Source organism: Lepisma saccharinum, chromosome 16 (genome assembly GCF_977018435.1).
Source record: "Lepisma saccharinum chromosome 16, izLepSacc3.1, whole genome shotgun sequence".
In the NCBI taxonomy this organism is placed as follows: Eukaryota; Metazoa; Arthropoda; class Insecta; order Zygentoma; family Lepismatidae; genus Lepisma; species Lepisma saccharinum.
Genome location: NC_139244.1, coordinates 67,599,200 through 67,611,218, shown reverse-complemented (window position 1 = coordinate 67,611,218; position 12,019 = coordinate 67,599,200). Strand labels below are relative to the sequence as shown.

At 36.6% G+C, this 12,019-nt stretch overlaps 1 protein-coding gene and 1 pseudogene across 1 annotated transcript in view; one reads left to right on the top strand and one right to left on the bottom strand.

Annotated features, from left to right (window-relative positions):
- The window catches only part of LOC146000618 (dipeptidase 1-like), a 271,792-nt gene that overhangs the window by 46,786 nt on the left and 212,987 nt on the right, over positions 1-12,019 (bottom strand). The gene's annotated exons all lie outside the window — the stretch shown is intronic.
- Positions 9,056-10,531, top strand: LOC146000135 (26S proteasome non-ATPase regulatory subunit 11 pseudogene; annotated as a pseudogene).

The window sequence follows — 12,019 nt, the reverse complement described above, 5'->3', positions numbered from 1 at the left end:
AGAAGTGCGCCTGGATAAGGGTTCAGGAACTCAGGATATACATATTTGTAACCTGTCAATAATGTCAGTTCAGAGAAAGTTTTCTTCTCAGTGAGTGACATGGAGCCTATTATTATTATTAGTAGTAGTAGTAGTAGTTTTATATTGTGTAGTAGTTGTGGTGTGTTTGTGTTTATATTGTGTTATAGTTGTGATGTGTTTGTTTGTGTCTTCTGTAGTAGTTGTGCTGTCTAATGTGTTTGTGTTCGTCTTATGTAGTAATCGTGCTGTCTAATGTGTTTGTGCTTGTCTTCTGTAGTAGTTCCTCCATTCATATTGGGGGTTAGGCGTAGAGCTGACAACTCTGCACTGTAAAAAAGCCATGTCAAGAATCAGCAGTATAAGGCCATGGATGTTCCCAAGGTAAAATATTCCGAGGTAAAATAGTCCCCCGTTCGGATCTCCGGGTGGGGACTACTTTGGGAGGTCCCTGGACTAGGGATAAGATCTACGTTAGGAAGAGGAATATTAAATTAGGCACCTGGAATGTTCTGAGCCTTTACCGGCCTGGGGCATTTCAGTGTACAGTTAATGAGATAGTTAAGTATAAAGTAGATGTAGTAGCTGTCCAGGAAGTTAGGTGGCCAGGAGAAGGGAATTGTAAAACTAAAAATTATACTTTTTTCTATGGTGGTACTGAAAATCATAATTTTGGAACAGGCTTCTTCATAAATAATAGAATTATCTCGGCTCTTAAAACAGTAGAATTTATTAATGATATGATATCATATGCAGTTTTACAGGGTAGGTGGTGTAAAATTATTTTAATAAACATACATGCACCAACGGAAGATAAAGATGATAATACTAAAGATGATTTTTATACAGAGTTAGAACAGGTCTTTGATAAATTTTCTCACTATGATATAAAGATTCTGTTAGGTGACTGTAATGCACAGATTGGCAAAGGAGAGACATTTAAACCCACGATTGGTAAAGAAAGTATTCATGAATTAAGTAATGATAATGGTATAAGATTGATTACTTTTGCAACCTCAAAGAATTTAATTGTGAAAAGTACCACTTTTAAACATAAAGATATCCATAAATATACCTGGTCTTCTCCAAATGGTAAAACTCATAATCAGATAGATCATATTCTCATTGATAAGAGAAGGCATAGTAGTATAATTGACGTTCTTACACATAGAGGTGCTGACTGTGCCAGTGACCATTATTTAGTAATTGCTAAATTAAGAGAAAGACTCTCAGTGATAAATCATAAGCAACAAAATCTAAAAGTTCTAAAATTTGATACAGGAAAGTTTACTGATGAAAGAATTAAGAAAGATTACCAAATTAAACTGTCAAATAGATTCGATGTTTTGCAGGATTTAAATGATGATGAAAATATAAATGAAACAGACGTAAATAAGAATTGGGAGCACATACGTAATGCAATAGAATCAGCAGCTAAAGAAAGTATAGGATACCGTAAACCGGGAAAAAGTAAGCCATGGTTTGATAATAAATGTCATAATCTAATAGAAATAAGAAATAAGGCTAGACTTCGGTGGTTAAATAACTCTGATGATACAAATCTAAACAATTATAATAGAATAAAGCGAGAAGTTAACCGCACGTTTAGAAGTAAAAAAAGAGATTACATGAAAAGCAAAATTAACGAAATTGAAACAAACAGCAAAAACAAAAATATCAGAGATTTATATAAAGGTGTAAATGAATTTAGAAAGGGGTGGCAACCTAAAGTAAACTTGATAAAAGATAAAGACGGTGATTTTCTATCTGACCCAAGCGATATTCTAAATAGATGGAAGAACTACTTTAATGACCTTTTAAATGTCCATGTAGGAGATAAATCAGAAGTAAGTGAAGTCCACACAGCAGAACCTTTAGTTCCAGAACCTAACTTGACTGAAGTTAAAGATGCTATTAAAAGGCTAAAGAATAACAAAGCACCTGGCATTGATTTAATACCAGCTGAGTTAATTAAATATGGTGGAAATTCATTAATATGTCAAATTCATAAATTAATTTGTTTAATATGGAATAAAGAAGAAACCCCTCAACAGTGGAAAGAATCCATAATTGTTCCTGTGTTTAAAAAAGGTGATAAAATGAACTGCAATAATTATCGTGGAATTTCTCTACTCTCAACAACATATAAAATATTATCGAACATTATCTTAACAAGACTAACCCCATATGCTAATGAAATTATAGGTGATTATCAATGTGGATTTAAACGCAACAGATCAACTACAGATCAGATTTTTCACATCAGACAGACACTTGAAAAAAAGTGGGAATATAATCAAAATGTCCATCAGCTATTCATTGATTTCAAAAAAGCATATGATTCGGTCAAAAGAGATAAATTATATAATGTATTAGTAGAGTTTGGAATACCTAAGAAGCTTGTTAGTATGATAAAAATATGCACCAGTGAAACAGAAAGTAAAATTCGTGTGGGTATTAATATGTCTGACAAATTTACAATTCATGATGGGTTAAAACAAGAAGATGCATTATCTCCATTGCTCTTTAATTTTGCCTTAGAATATGCTGTTAGGAAGGTAAAAGAAACTAAAGAAGGACTAAAATTAAATGGTGTGACTCAGTTGTTAGCATATGCAGATGATGTAGACTTACTGGGGGATGATGTGAATACAATTAAGAATAATGCTAAAATATTTTTCAAAACTGCTAGAGAGATAGGTTTCGAAGTTAACAAAGAGAAAACTAAATAAATGCTTACAGGCCGAAACCAAGTGTTAGGTAATAATCAAAATCTAATTATTGATAACAACTCGTTTGAACCAGTTTCCAATTTCAAATACTTAGGAGTAATATTAACAAATGAAAATTATATTAAAGAGGAAATAAAAAGTAGGCTTAATTCAGGAAATGCATGTTGCTTCTCTCTTCATAAACTTTTGTCTTCTCGTTTAATATCTAAGAAACTAAAAGTTAAAATATACAAAACCGTAATTTTGCCTGTAGTATTATATGGATGCGAAACTTGGTCCCTTACATTGAAAGAGGAACATAAATTGAGAGTATTTGAAAATAAGATCCTTAGGAAAATCTTTGGACCTAAAAGGGATGAGGAGACAGGTGAGTGGAGAAGGTTACATAATTTAGAACTACATAATTTGTATTCATGTCCAGATATTGTAAGAATAATTAAATCAAGAAGACTTAGGTGGGCAGGCCATGTGGCACGAATGGGAGAGGAACGAGGAGTTTACAGGATTCTTGTTGGGAAACCTGATGGTAAGAGACCTGTAGGAAGGCCAAGACGAAGATGGAGGGACAACGTTGAGATGGACCTAAGGGAAATCGGTAGGGATGGAAAAGAGTATATAGAACTTGCTCAAAATAGGGAAAGATGGAAGGCCTGTGTTGCTGCAGCCATGAACCTTCGGGTTTAAGAAGGCTAGAGAGTTAGTTAGTTAGTTAGTTAGGAAAAACTTTGGACCTAAAAGCGATGAGGAGACAGGTGAGTGGAAAAGGTTAAATAATTTAGAACTACATAATTTGTATTCATGTCCAGATATTATTAGAATAATTAAATCAAGAAGACTTAGGTGTTCAGGCCATGTGGCACGAATGGGAGAGGAAAGAGGAGTTTACAGAATTCTTGTTGGGAAACCAGATGGTAAGAGACCTGTAGGAAGGGCAAGACGAAGATGGAGGGACAATGTTGAGATGGACCTAAAGGAAATCGGTAGGGATGGAAAAGAGTATATAGATCTTGCTCAAGATAGGGACAGATGGAAGTCCTGTGTTGCTGCAGCCATGAACCTTCGGTTTTAAGAAAGCTAGAGAGTTTGTTAGTTAGTTAGTTAGTTAGTTTAAAAGGAAGTAGCTAAAAATGAGTAAATAAAAAAAATATTACGTGGCAGAGTGGTTAGCACAGCGCGCTACGACGCCAGGGGTCCCGGTTTCGAATCCCGACCTGCGCATGAGTGTTCTCTGTGAGTGTCCCTTCATCAGTTTCAGCATTCGTCGCTCATACTCATCTTCGCTTTCTGAACCGCCAGGTGTACAGCACGTGGCGTTGCGTTTCGCGTCCGAATTCCAGGAACAGGCAACTTACGGTTACCTGACCAAGTAGCGTTTCGTCCAAGGGCTACCATCCTAATAGTGTTTAATGAAGCAAACTCTTGCTAACACTCTTAAATGCTCCATCCAAGAAAATATTTTTTTGTTGTTTTATATTTCTTTCCCTCTGGAAATTGCAAATCTCACCTTCATAGTTGTCAGATAGTAAGAAAGAGTTGCCATCTGCCATGACTAAAATTTCTAGATCCAAATTCACTTCCTCTCGACGATTTGTTTTGATTTGATTTGTTGTTTTAAGTCCACTTTATACACATTAAGGCTAATTGGGATTGGACCTACAGTTTAAAGTGGGATCCGAACCACTTGTGCCTCCACCGGGTATCGAACCCGGGACCTCTCTCTCGACAATTTGTCTGAGCATGCACTCCGCTGTCTATGGAATGTAGTTTTAAAAGTTGTAAACCGAGGTATACTAGTCACCAATTCCATCGCTGCCAGTGGTTAGTCAAGGTGTGACTCATCATCAGCCAGGCTCGGACGAAACGCAACTCATTAAACCGTCGCAGACGAACTGTAGCATTTTTCTAGAAATTTCGCTTTCGGACGAAACGCTACTGAACCGCACAGCAGTCCCAATGCCTGATCCAAGTTGCACAGCTGCTTTCGGAGCTCTTCGTTTGGAAAGGGGGTGGGGATGAGGAAAGGGTCTTGATTTTTTATACTGAAGCTCGTTCATTTCGTTCTCCTATTTCTCTTGGTTGAATTTTCTGAGATACGGAATCTACCTCATTTTGCTTTTCAATACGTTTTATTGCGTCACCCACGGTACGCTTACATGTACTTAACATATTCAATTTCCCTGTACCCTTTGGTTAGGTACGGTAAAAATAAATAGCTGCCGTTCGTCAAATGTTGTATTTTTGTTTCTGTTACCAATTTTTTTCGTACTTCAGTCAGGGAGCAATGCAGCTACTGGTAACAAATGTAGTCAGGAAGTAGCATCAATTGTTCCTTCCCCGCACTGTAGTTGACCAGTAAAAAAAACTATGTAAAGCCTCGTTTCTATTACCACAAATTTGCCGCGCAACATGACGCGCGGCATGCGACGCTGCATGTGCCAAGCATTTGTTGAAATCGAAACTGTCTGCAACATGCCGCAGCGCAAGTGCCGCGGACAAAAATGCCCCAAACGATTAAGACGCACAACATGCGCCGCGGACAATGGAAACAGCCTGCAGCAAGTTCCTGGGGCATGCGCACTTGAGTAGAAACAGACGACGCGACTACAATCTGTGGTCCAACAAGATTTAATAACAATGCAAAATCACTTACAGTCATTCTTACAAAGTTTTCGTATCCACTTTGAAGACGTAAGTCTCTCATCAACGAGTTATACGCTCCTTCCGAATTTATTTTCGCTAGAAAACTTCTAATTCACCATCTAGGTCGTTTTCGCCTCTTTTTTTTAGAAGTTCAAGGTACGCGCCTGCCATAACCACAAAACCCGCCATAGTTGTATTGTTCATCTTTACACAAGTTAAATCACTACCAAATTATTACAATACAAGAGAAGAAACACTGACTACTCTAAAGCACAATGGAACAACGCTACACTCAAGTCCTGCACTCCGGTGCTGTTGCGGGCGTATTTTGCAGAAGTAGTTTTGAATTGGAAACAGTGCACTAAATGACGCGCAACATGCGCCGGCACATGTTGCGCGTCATGGGTCTGGAACTTGTCAGAATGGAAACGTAGCTTAACAGAAACAGAAGGCTTTCACGATTTGTCTGAATATTAAAGTGATCTCTTTTTCACACCCAAACATAAATAACTATTTTCAGATTTGAAAACGTAACAGGGGTGTAAGGGGTGACCTTCCACGTATTACATCCAATCCTCAACTTCATTCCACGTAGTACACCCTGGACTGCTCTTCCCAGACTAACGAGACTCTTGCGACTGGCCCTATGGCCAGTATAATTCTGTGTGTTCTCCTGCTTTCTGTCATATGTGCTGAGTGCCTCTTTACAGCCTCAGCTTTTAACCTAAGTCAGAATATTTTAATATTTCAGTTATGCGACATTACTGTTATTTTATTTGTTATGGTAAGGGGCTGCACCCCGTATAACGTGGCGGGTGCAAAATAGCCTAAGTGCTGTGGCACCCAAAATTTTAAAAAAAAGTTACATACAACTTTAAGAAATGCGTATAAATTTAACCATCGTTTATATTTAAGTACATGTTGTTAATTTTCAAATATTGTGAAGAAATGCAGCAAAATGCTACGTATTTGATTACTAATGTGAGTCACTGTATATGTTATGTTTTTATTTCATGAACAATGTATGGTCAAACATTACTTTGCAGAGCTCCGTGGCGGAGTGGTTAGCACAGTGCAATAAGACGCCACAGGTCCCGAGTTCGGATCCCAGCCTGTGCATTACTTTCTTTGTGATGTCCTTTCATCAATTTTGTCATTTCATCACCCATCCTCGTCTTCGCGATTAGCCAAAAGTGGCATAAAACGAAAGTTAAATATAACAAATCAAAATCAAACATTACTTGGCATGACAAGAATGGATAGGTTATTTTGGAGCTGCTGTTATTAAAAGCAAATTGTATGTAGCTTTCCTAGACATTATTTAGGGTTCTCCTCCGAGGCCGTACGGTGTAAGGCACCTTGCTTTGGATTGCCGCTGCGGGATGGCATAGGTTCGACCCGGGGTTCAGTCTCCGAGAATTTTCGGCCTGTTTATAGGGCCGGTGACAACCCACCATCATGAGGAAATTGAGGAGCTTTGAATGAGTAAAAGTAATCCAGTCACGTACTACATCGGGCTGACCACCTGACTATTCCAATCCTGGTTGAAGATCTCCACGCTTAGAGGTGACAAAAGAAAGCGTGGGAGGGAGACCGACAGCCGGTAGGTAAGCCAAGGCCCTTCATGGGCTGTTACACACAGGATTATTATTATTTGTAGCTTTTTAATGGGTGCGGTGGCTCAGTCGGTAACGCATCTGACTAGCATGCTACAGGTCCCGGGTTTGATCCCCGACCGGTTCAAAGCCGGGAACTTTTCTAACATTGGAAGCGACCCTGGAGCCCACCCACTGTCGAATGACATGGATACCTGGAGGAAACCCTAGGGAAGAAAAGGCGGTCAGGGGCATGATGCTGATCACTTCACCCCAACTCACGACCGGATCAAGAAAGTGTGGGGCTATGACAATAAAAATAATACATTGTCATAACTACATTTGAAAATGGTTAGGCTAAGTCCAAAGTTCCACTTTTGTGCAATATTTATAATAATTTAGTCATATGGTTGCTCAAAATTTTATTCAAATAATACAATTAAATGTCTGAAATTACTACTTAAACCTATTCCATTAAATATGATGTTTAAAAAAAAGCCAATTTGTATATCATGACAAAATTATCAAATTGTGAAATATTCTGAATTCATATTCATAACAGTTATTTTTGACTGACAAAATGAAAAACAAATATTTTAAATCATATGTGTTCTTTCAGACAAAAAAGATATGATACATACAAATTTATAATTAAATTTATTGAAACTATGTACATTTGCATTGGCATCAAGGTTCATATACAAAGGTCAACTCTTTAAAATTGTTCAATGTATAATATGATGTCATACTTGGTATTTTGTATGAACATTCAAAAAATGGTAATTGTAATCATTAGATAAGTATATTGTGATATACATAGTAAAATAGCTGTAACAGAGCAAATATGTACATTTACTACACAAACATTCAAGCTGTTAAGCACTTATGGACAAAAATATAAAACAAAAACAATTGAAGATAACTCATACTAAAAAATCTGGCTTGAACTAGTTGCTCTAATACTAGTTGTCTGTGACTTTAAAAAAGATCTCTGGATGGAAAAAAGATAAGTACAGATTTAGCAATATGGAATGGTGATATATTTGTACAATGGTTGTTGCATTTAAAGCATTAAACTTGGCAATGTTATAATAACTTGGATGTTTAAGTTATATAGAAGCCTTTTATGACTCGAATGAACTTTGAATATGATATAATCTTATAAAGATTCGAAAGTTGTGGAATGACACTGATATGTATAATAGATGCCATTTTGAATTGGAAGCAGTGAATAGGTATCTGTTTTCATCTTCCTTAACGAGCAGGCTTGTAAATGTTACAGTTCCTCAAATGAGTGCTTGAAGGAAGGTCGCATAGAGTGACACTTATATGTTCTACGTTTGGAGGTGATTTGATCAGATGATGAATTTCAAAAACTGAAGCTCAGAATTGTAGACACAAAGACTTGCTTTATCCTGGAAGGAGATAACAATGATATATTTTTTTTATGTATAGCATTGATATCTTATAAAGTTCTTGTAAACAAATGCATAATTTGATGCTATTGTAATTTTTGTTGTTTCTAGTTTGTTTTTGTTTTTTCATTTTTATCAATATAATAATTTTAAAGTTATCAGTATATGTAAATTTAAATTTCCTTTTCAATATAGCACCATAGCTACCTATTGTGCTGATACTGAGTTTGAATTATACTGACAAAGTCGTTATATATATAAGATTATGAGACATCAGGTGATTAGTTGAAAAGGTTCAAGCTTATAATAATCTTTGTATTGTTTTGCTTCTTGTTCTGGTTTCTGAGGTTAGGTGTTTTTACCTTTAAGTATGTCAGATCCAATGGGTGATTTCTGCTTGGCAGATGTTATGGCTGCTCTCAATGCTATCAAGGATGGCCAAACAGAGCTCAAAGCTAATCAGGAGGATCTCAAAGCTAATCAGGAGGATCTCAAAGCTAATCAGGAAAAGACTGATGCTCAATTGACAGAGCAGAATGATATTTTTAAAACTAGTATCTCAGAAGTCAGAGTGTTCAGAGGTGAAATCAAAGCTACTTGTACAGAGCTTAGAGAAGAGATCAAAGATGAACTCGAGGTGGGCAAAAAGACAAAAATGGCAGCAGTTATATGTGTGGTAAGAGCCCAGTCAACGTCAGTCGCGAATAAGTTGGACGAAATAGATGATCTGTCCAGGCTTCTGCAAGAACAGGAAAATGAAAGTGAAGAAGATGCAATTCGTCGCAAAGAACAAAGTATCTTAAAACTAGGAGAGACTTACAAGAGAGATGGCAAAGCAAAAGAACTGACTGAACTTATTAAGCAGACGATACTCTTCCTGTGCACCATTAGTAAGGTGAAGGCAGCAAAATTGGTTTTTGCTTTGGTTGACATGTTCTTGGATCTGAAAGCCAGCATTGGCAGCAAAGTTCAGTTGTGCAAGGAGTGCATTGAGTGTGCAAAACAAGATAAAAATACTATCCTCCGGCAGTATTTGGAAGCCTGCCTAATAGCTTTGTATTTTGACACTGGAATGTTTACTGAAGATCTTCACTTGGGATCGACCTTATTAAAAGAACTGAAAAAGTTAGATGACAAAAAGTTATTGCTAGAGGTTCAACTTCTAGAAAGTAAAACTTACCATGCCTTGAGTAATCTTCCAAAAGCACGTGCAGCACTTACGTCAGTTTGGACTACAGCTAATTCAATATATTGCCCTCCAAAACTACAAGCATCGCTTGATATGCAGTCAGGCATTCTTCATGCTGCTAGCGAGAGAGACTTCAAAACAGCATACTCTTACTTCTATGAAGCATTTGAAGGCTATGATAGTGTGGAAAGCTCAAAGGCCATGACTGCATTGAAGTACATGCTGCTGTCCAAAATAATGTTGAACACACCAGAAGATGTGCAAAAGATCATAAGCGAGAAACTGGCTCTGAAGTATGCCGGAAGTGCAATTGATGCTATGAAGTGTGTTACTCAAGCAAGTCATAAAATATCTCTGGCAGACTTTCAGGAGGCTGTGGGTAAGTTTAAAGAAGAATTGGAAAATGACCCAATTGTTCAAGCACATTTAGAAAGCCTTTATGACACAATGTTGGAACAAAACCTTTGTCAAATCATCGAACCTTATTCTCGTGTTCAGGTGGATTATGTTTCAAAATGCATTAAGCTACCTGTAAACCAAGTAGAGAAGAAACTTTCACAAATGATTTTGGGCAAGAAGTTTCACGGTATTCTAGACCAAGGTGAAGGGGTGTTTCCCCAAAGTGTTCCAAATGTCCAGTTGAAGGATAGAATAAGGAAAGGCACCAAATTTAAATTGAAAGAAATTAGTAAGACTGTTTTCACCAATTGCCCAGGCGCAAGGAGAAAAGTAACAACTCATCCTAAACATGTTCGTAAAAGAACATTCCGGCAGCGATGTTTGAAATTATGGAGGAGAAAATTTCGTTTTGAAGCATTCCATGCTTTCTCCTCTCATAATTGTATTTTGACTGTGATAGCATGCTTGATCATGTATCGTACACATGTACGCAGAAGATATCACGATGGTGTCATGAAGTTAAAGTTAACTTCAAATTTGTAATGTTGTAGACTTACATTTTAATCATTTGATTACTTACCTGTAATGTATCTTTTCAAAGGCATTGTTGCAGCATGCAGACATTCCTTACTATATTTTATCAGATATGTGACTGAAAATTACTTGATGGGTAAAAATTGTTACATACTTATAGTGCTTATCATTCGTGATTAAGTTCAGAAGTACAGTAATATGAACTATGAGTGTTGTAACATTCTTATGTGGTAACACATGTTTGGAAAAAATATGTTATGAAACATACATAGTTTTATTAGTATGTGAATTTGAAACATACAGTTTAGCAAAATAACTTTATTGTGTACATGTAACATCTGATACGAAGAGTTATCTTGAATACTTTCACATGACAGTATCAGTATATGTTTTAGTTTGGATATTGTTGATGGAGTAAGGTCAGTGGTTACATAGCTTGACATGTTGAGTCATGAATATAGTTCTGTTTCAATGCTGAAATAAACTAATCACATATGCAAACCCTAAAATTGGAAAAATATTATCAAAGATTCTTTGTTTAAAGAAAATAATTACACTTTACTTTGTTCTGTGTGAACATAAAGTATAACTTTGTGGCCTAAGGACAGGTTCACAAGCTTCCGATATCATGTGAAGTAAAGACATGTCGACTTCGAAGTGTTATAAGGGGATGTTGAAGAAACCGAAGACAGGTTTCATCCAAACACAGAAAAGTCTCGGAGCGTCAAGCCTTAAAAGGTTCAATATAATAATTTGGAATTTAATATCCTTTATCTCAGATTGCACGGTGATGGTAGGGGGAGTAGTTAGAACACTCACACCCGATGGTAACCTGTTGTCTAGGTAAAGTAGGGGAATATTAATAAAGGGGTTCATGCATATTTATTCACTTTGTTCAGCAGCCTGATTCTTCTGTTGGAATACACTGTTAACAATGAAGGTGCGGTAATTTGGGCACACGTGTTAACATTTGACCACATGTAAGCTGACAACTTATTATAGTTGTATACCCATCTGACTTTCAAAGCTTTTTAATTTTAACAAAGATTGATTTGCCATACATCCTGAAATATTGTTGCAGGATAATTTAATCTATACTTACCATCCACAGAGTGAAGTAACTCTAAGGGTTGGTTGGTTGGGAGTTTCTTATTGACTGAGTGTCAAGGGTGGTATGTAAGACCTCAGTTCTTTATTTTTCATTATTCGTTTATTAATTTGGCATTATGAAATTGCTAATGCTAACATGTCATTTATTTTGTTGGTTTGAAGGACAAAAGATACTCCTTCATTTCACAACCATACCCATAAGGGTTGGTTGGTTGGGATTTTCTTATTGACTGAGTGTCAAGGGTGGTATATAAGACCTCAGTTCTTTACTTTTCATTGTTCGTATATTAAATTTTAGCATTATGAAATTGCTTATGATAACATGTTGTTTATTTTGTTGTTTTGAAGGACAAAAGATACTGCAGCATTTCACAACCATACCCATAA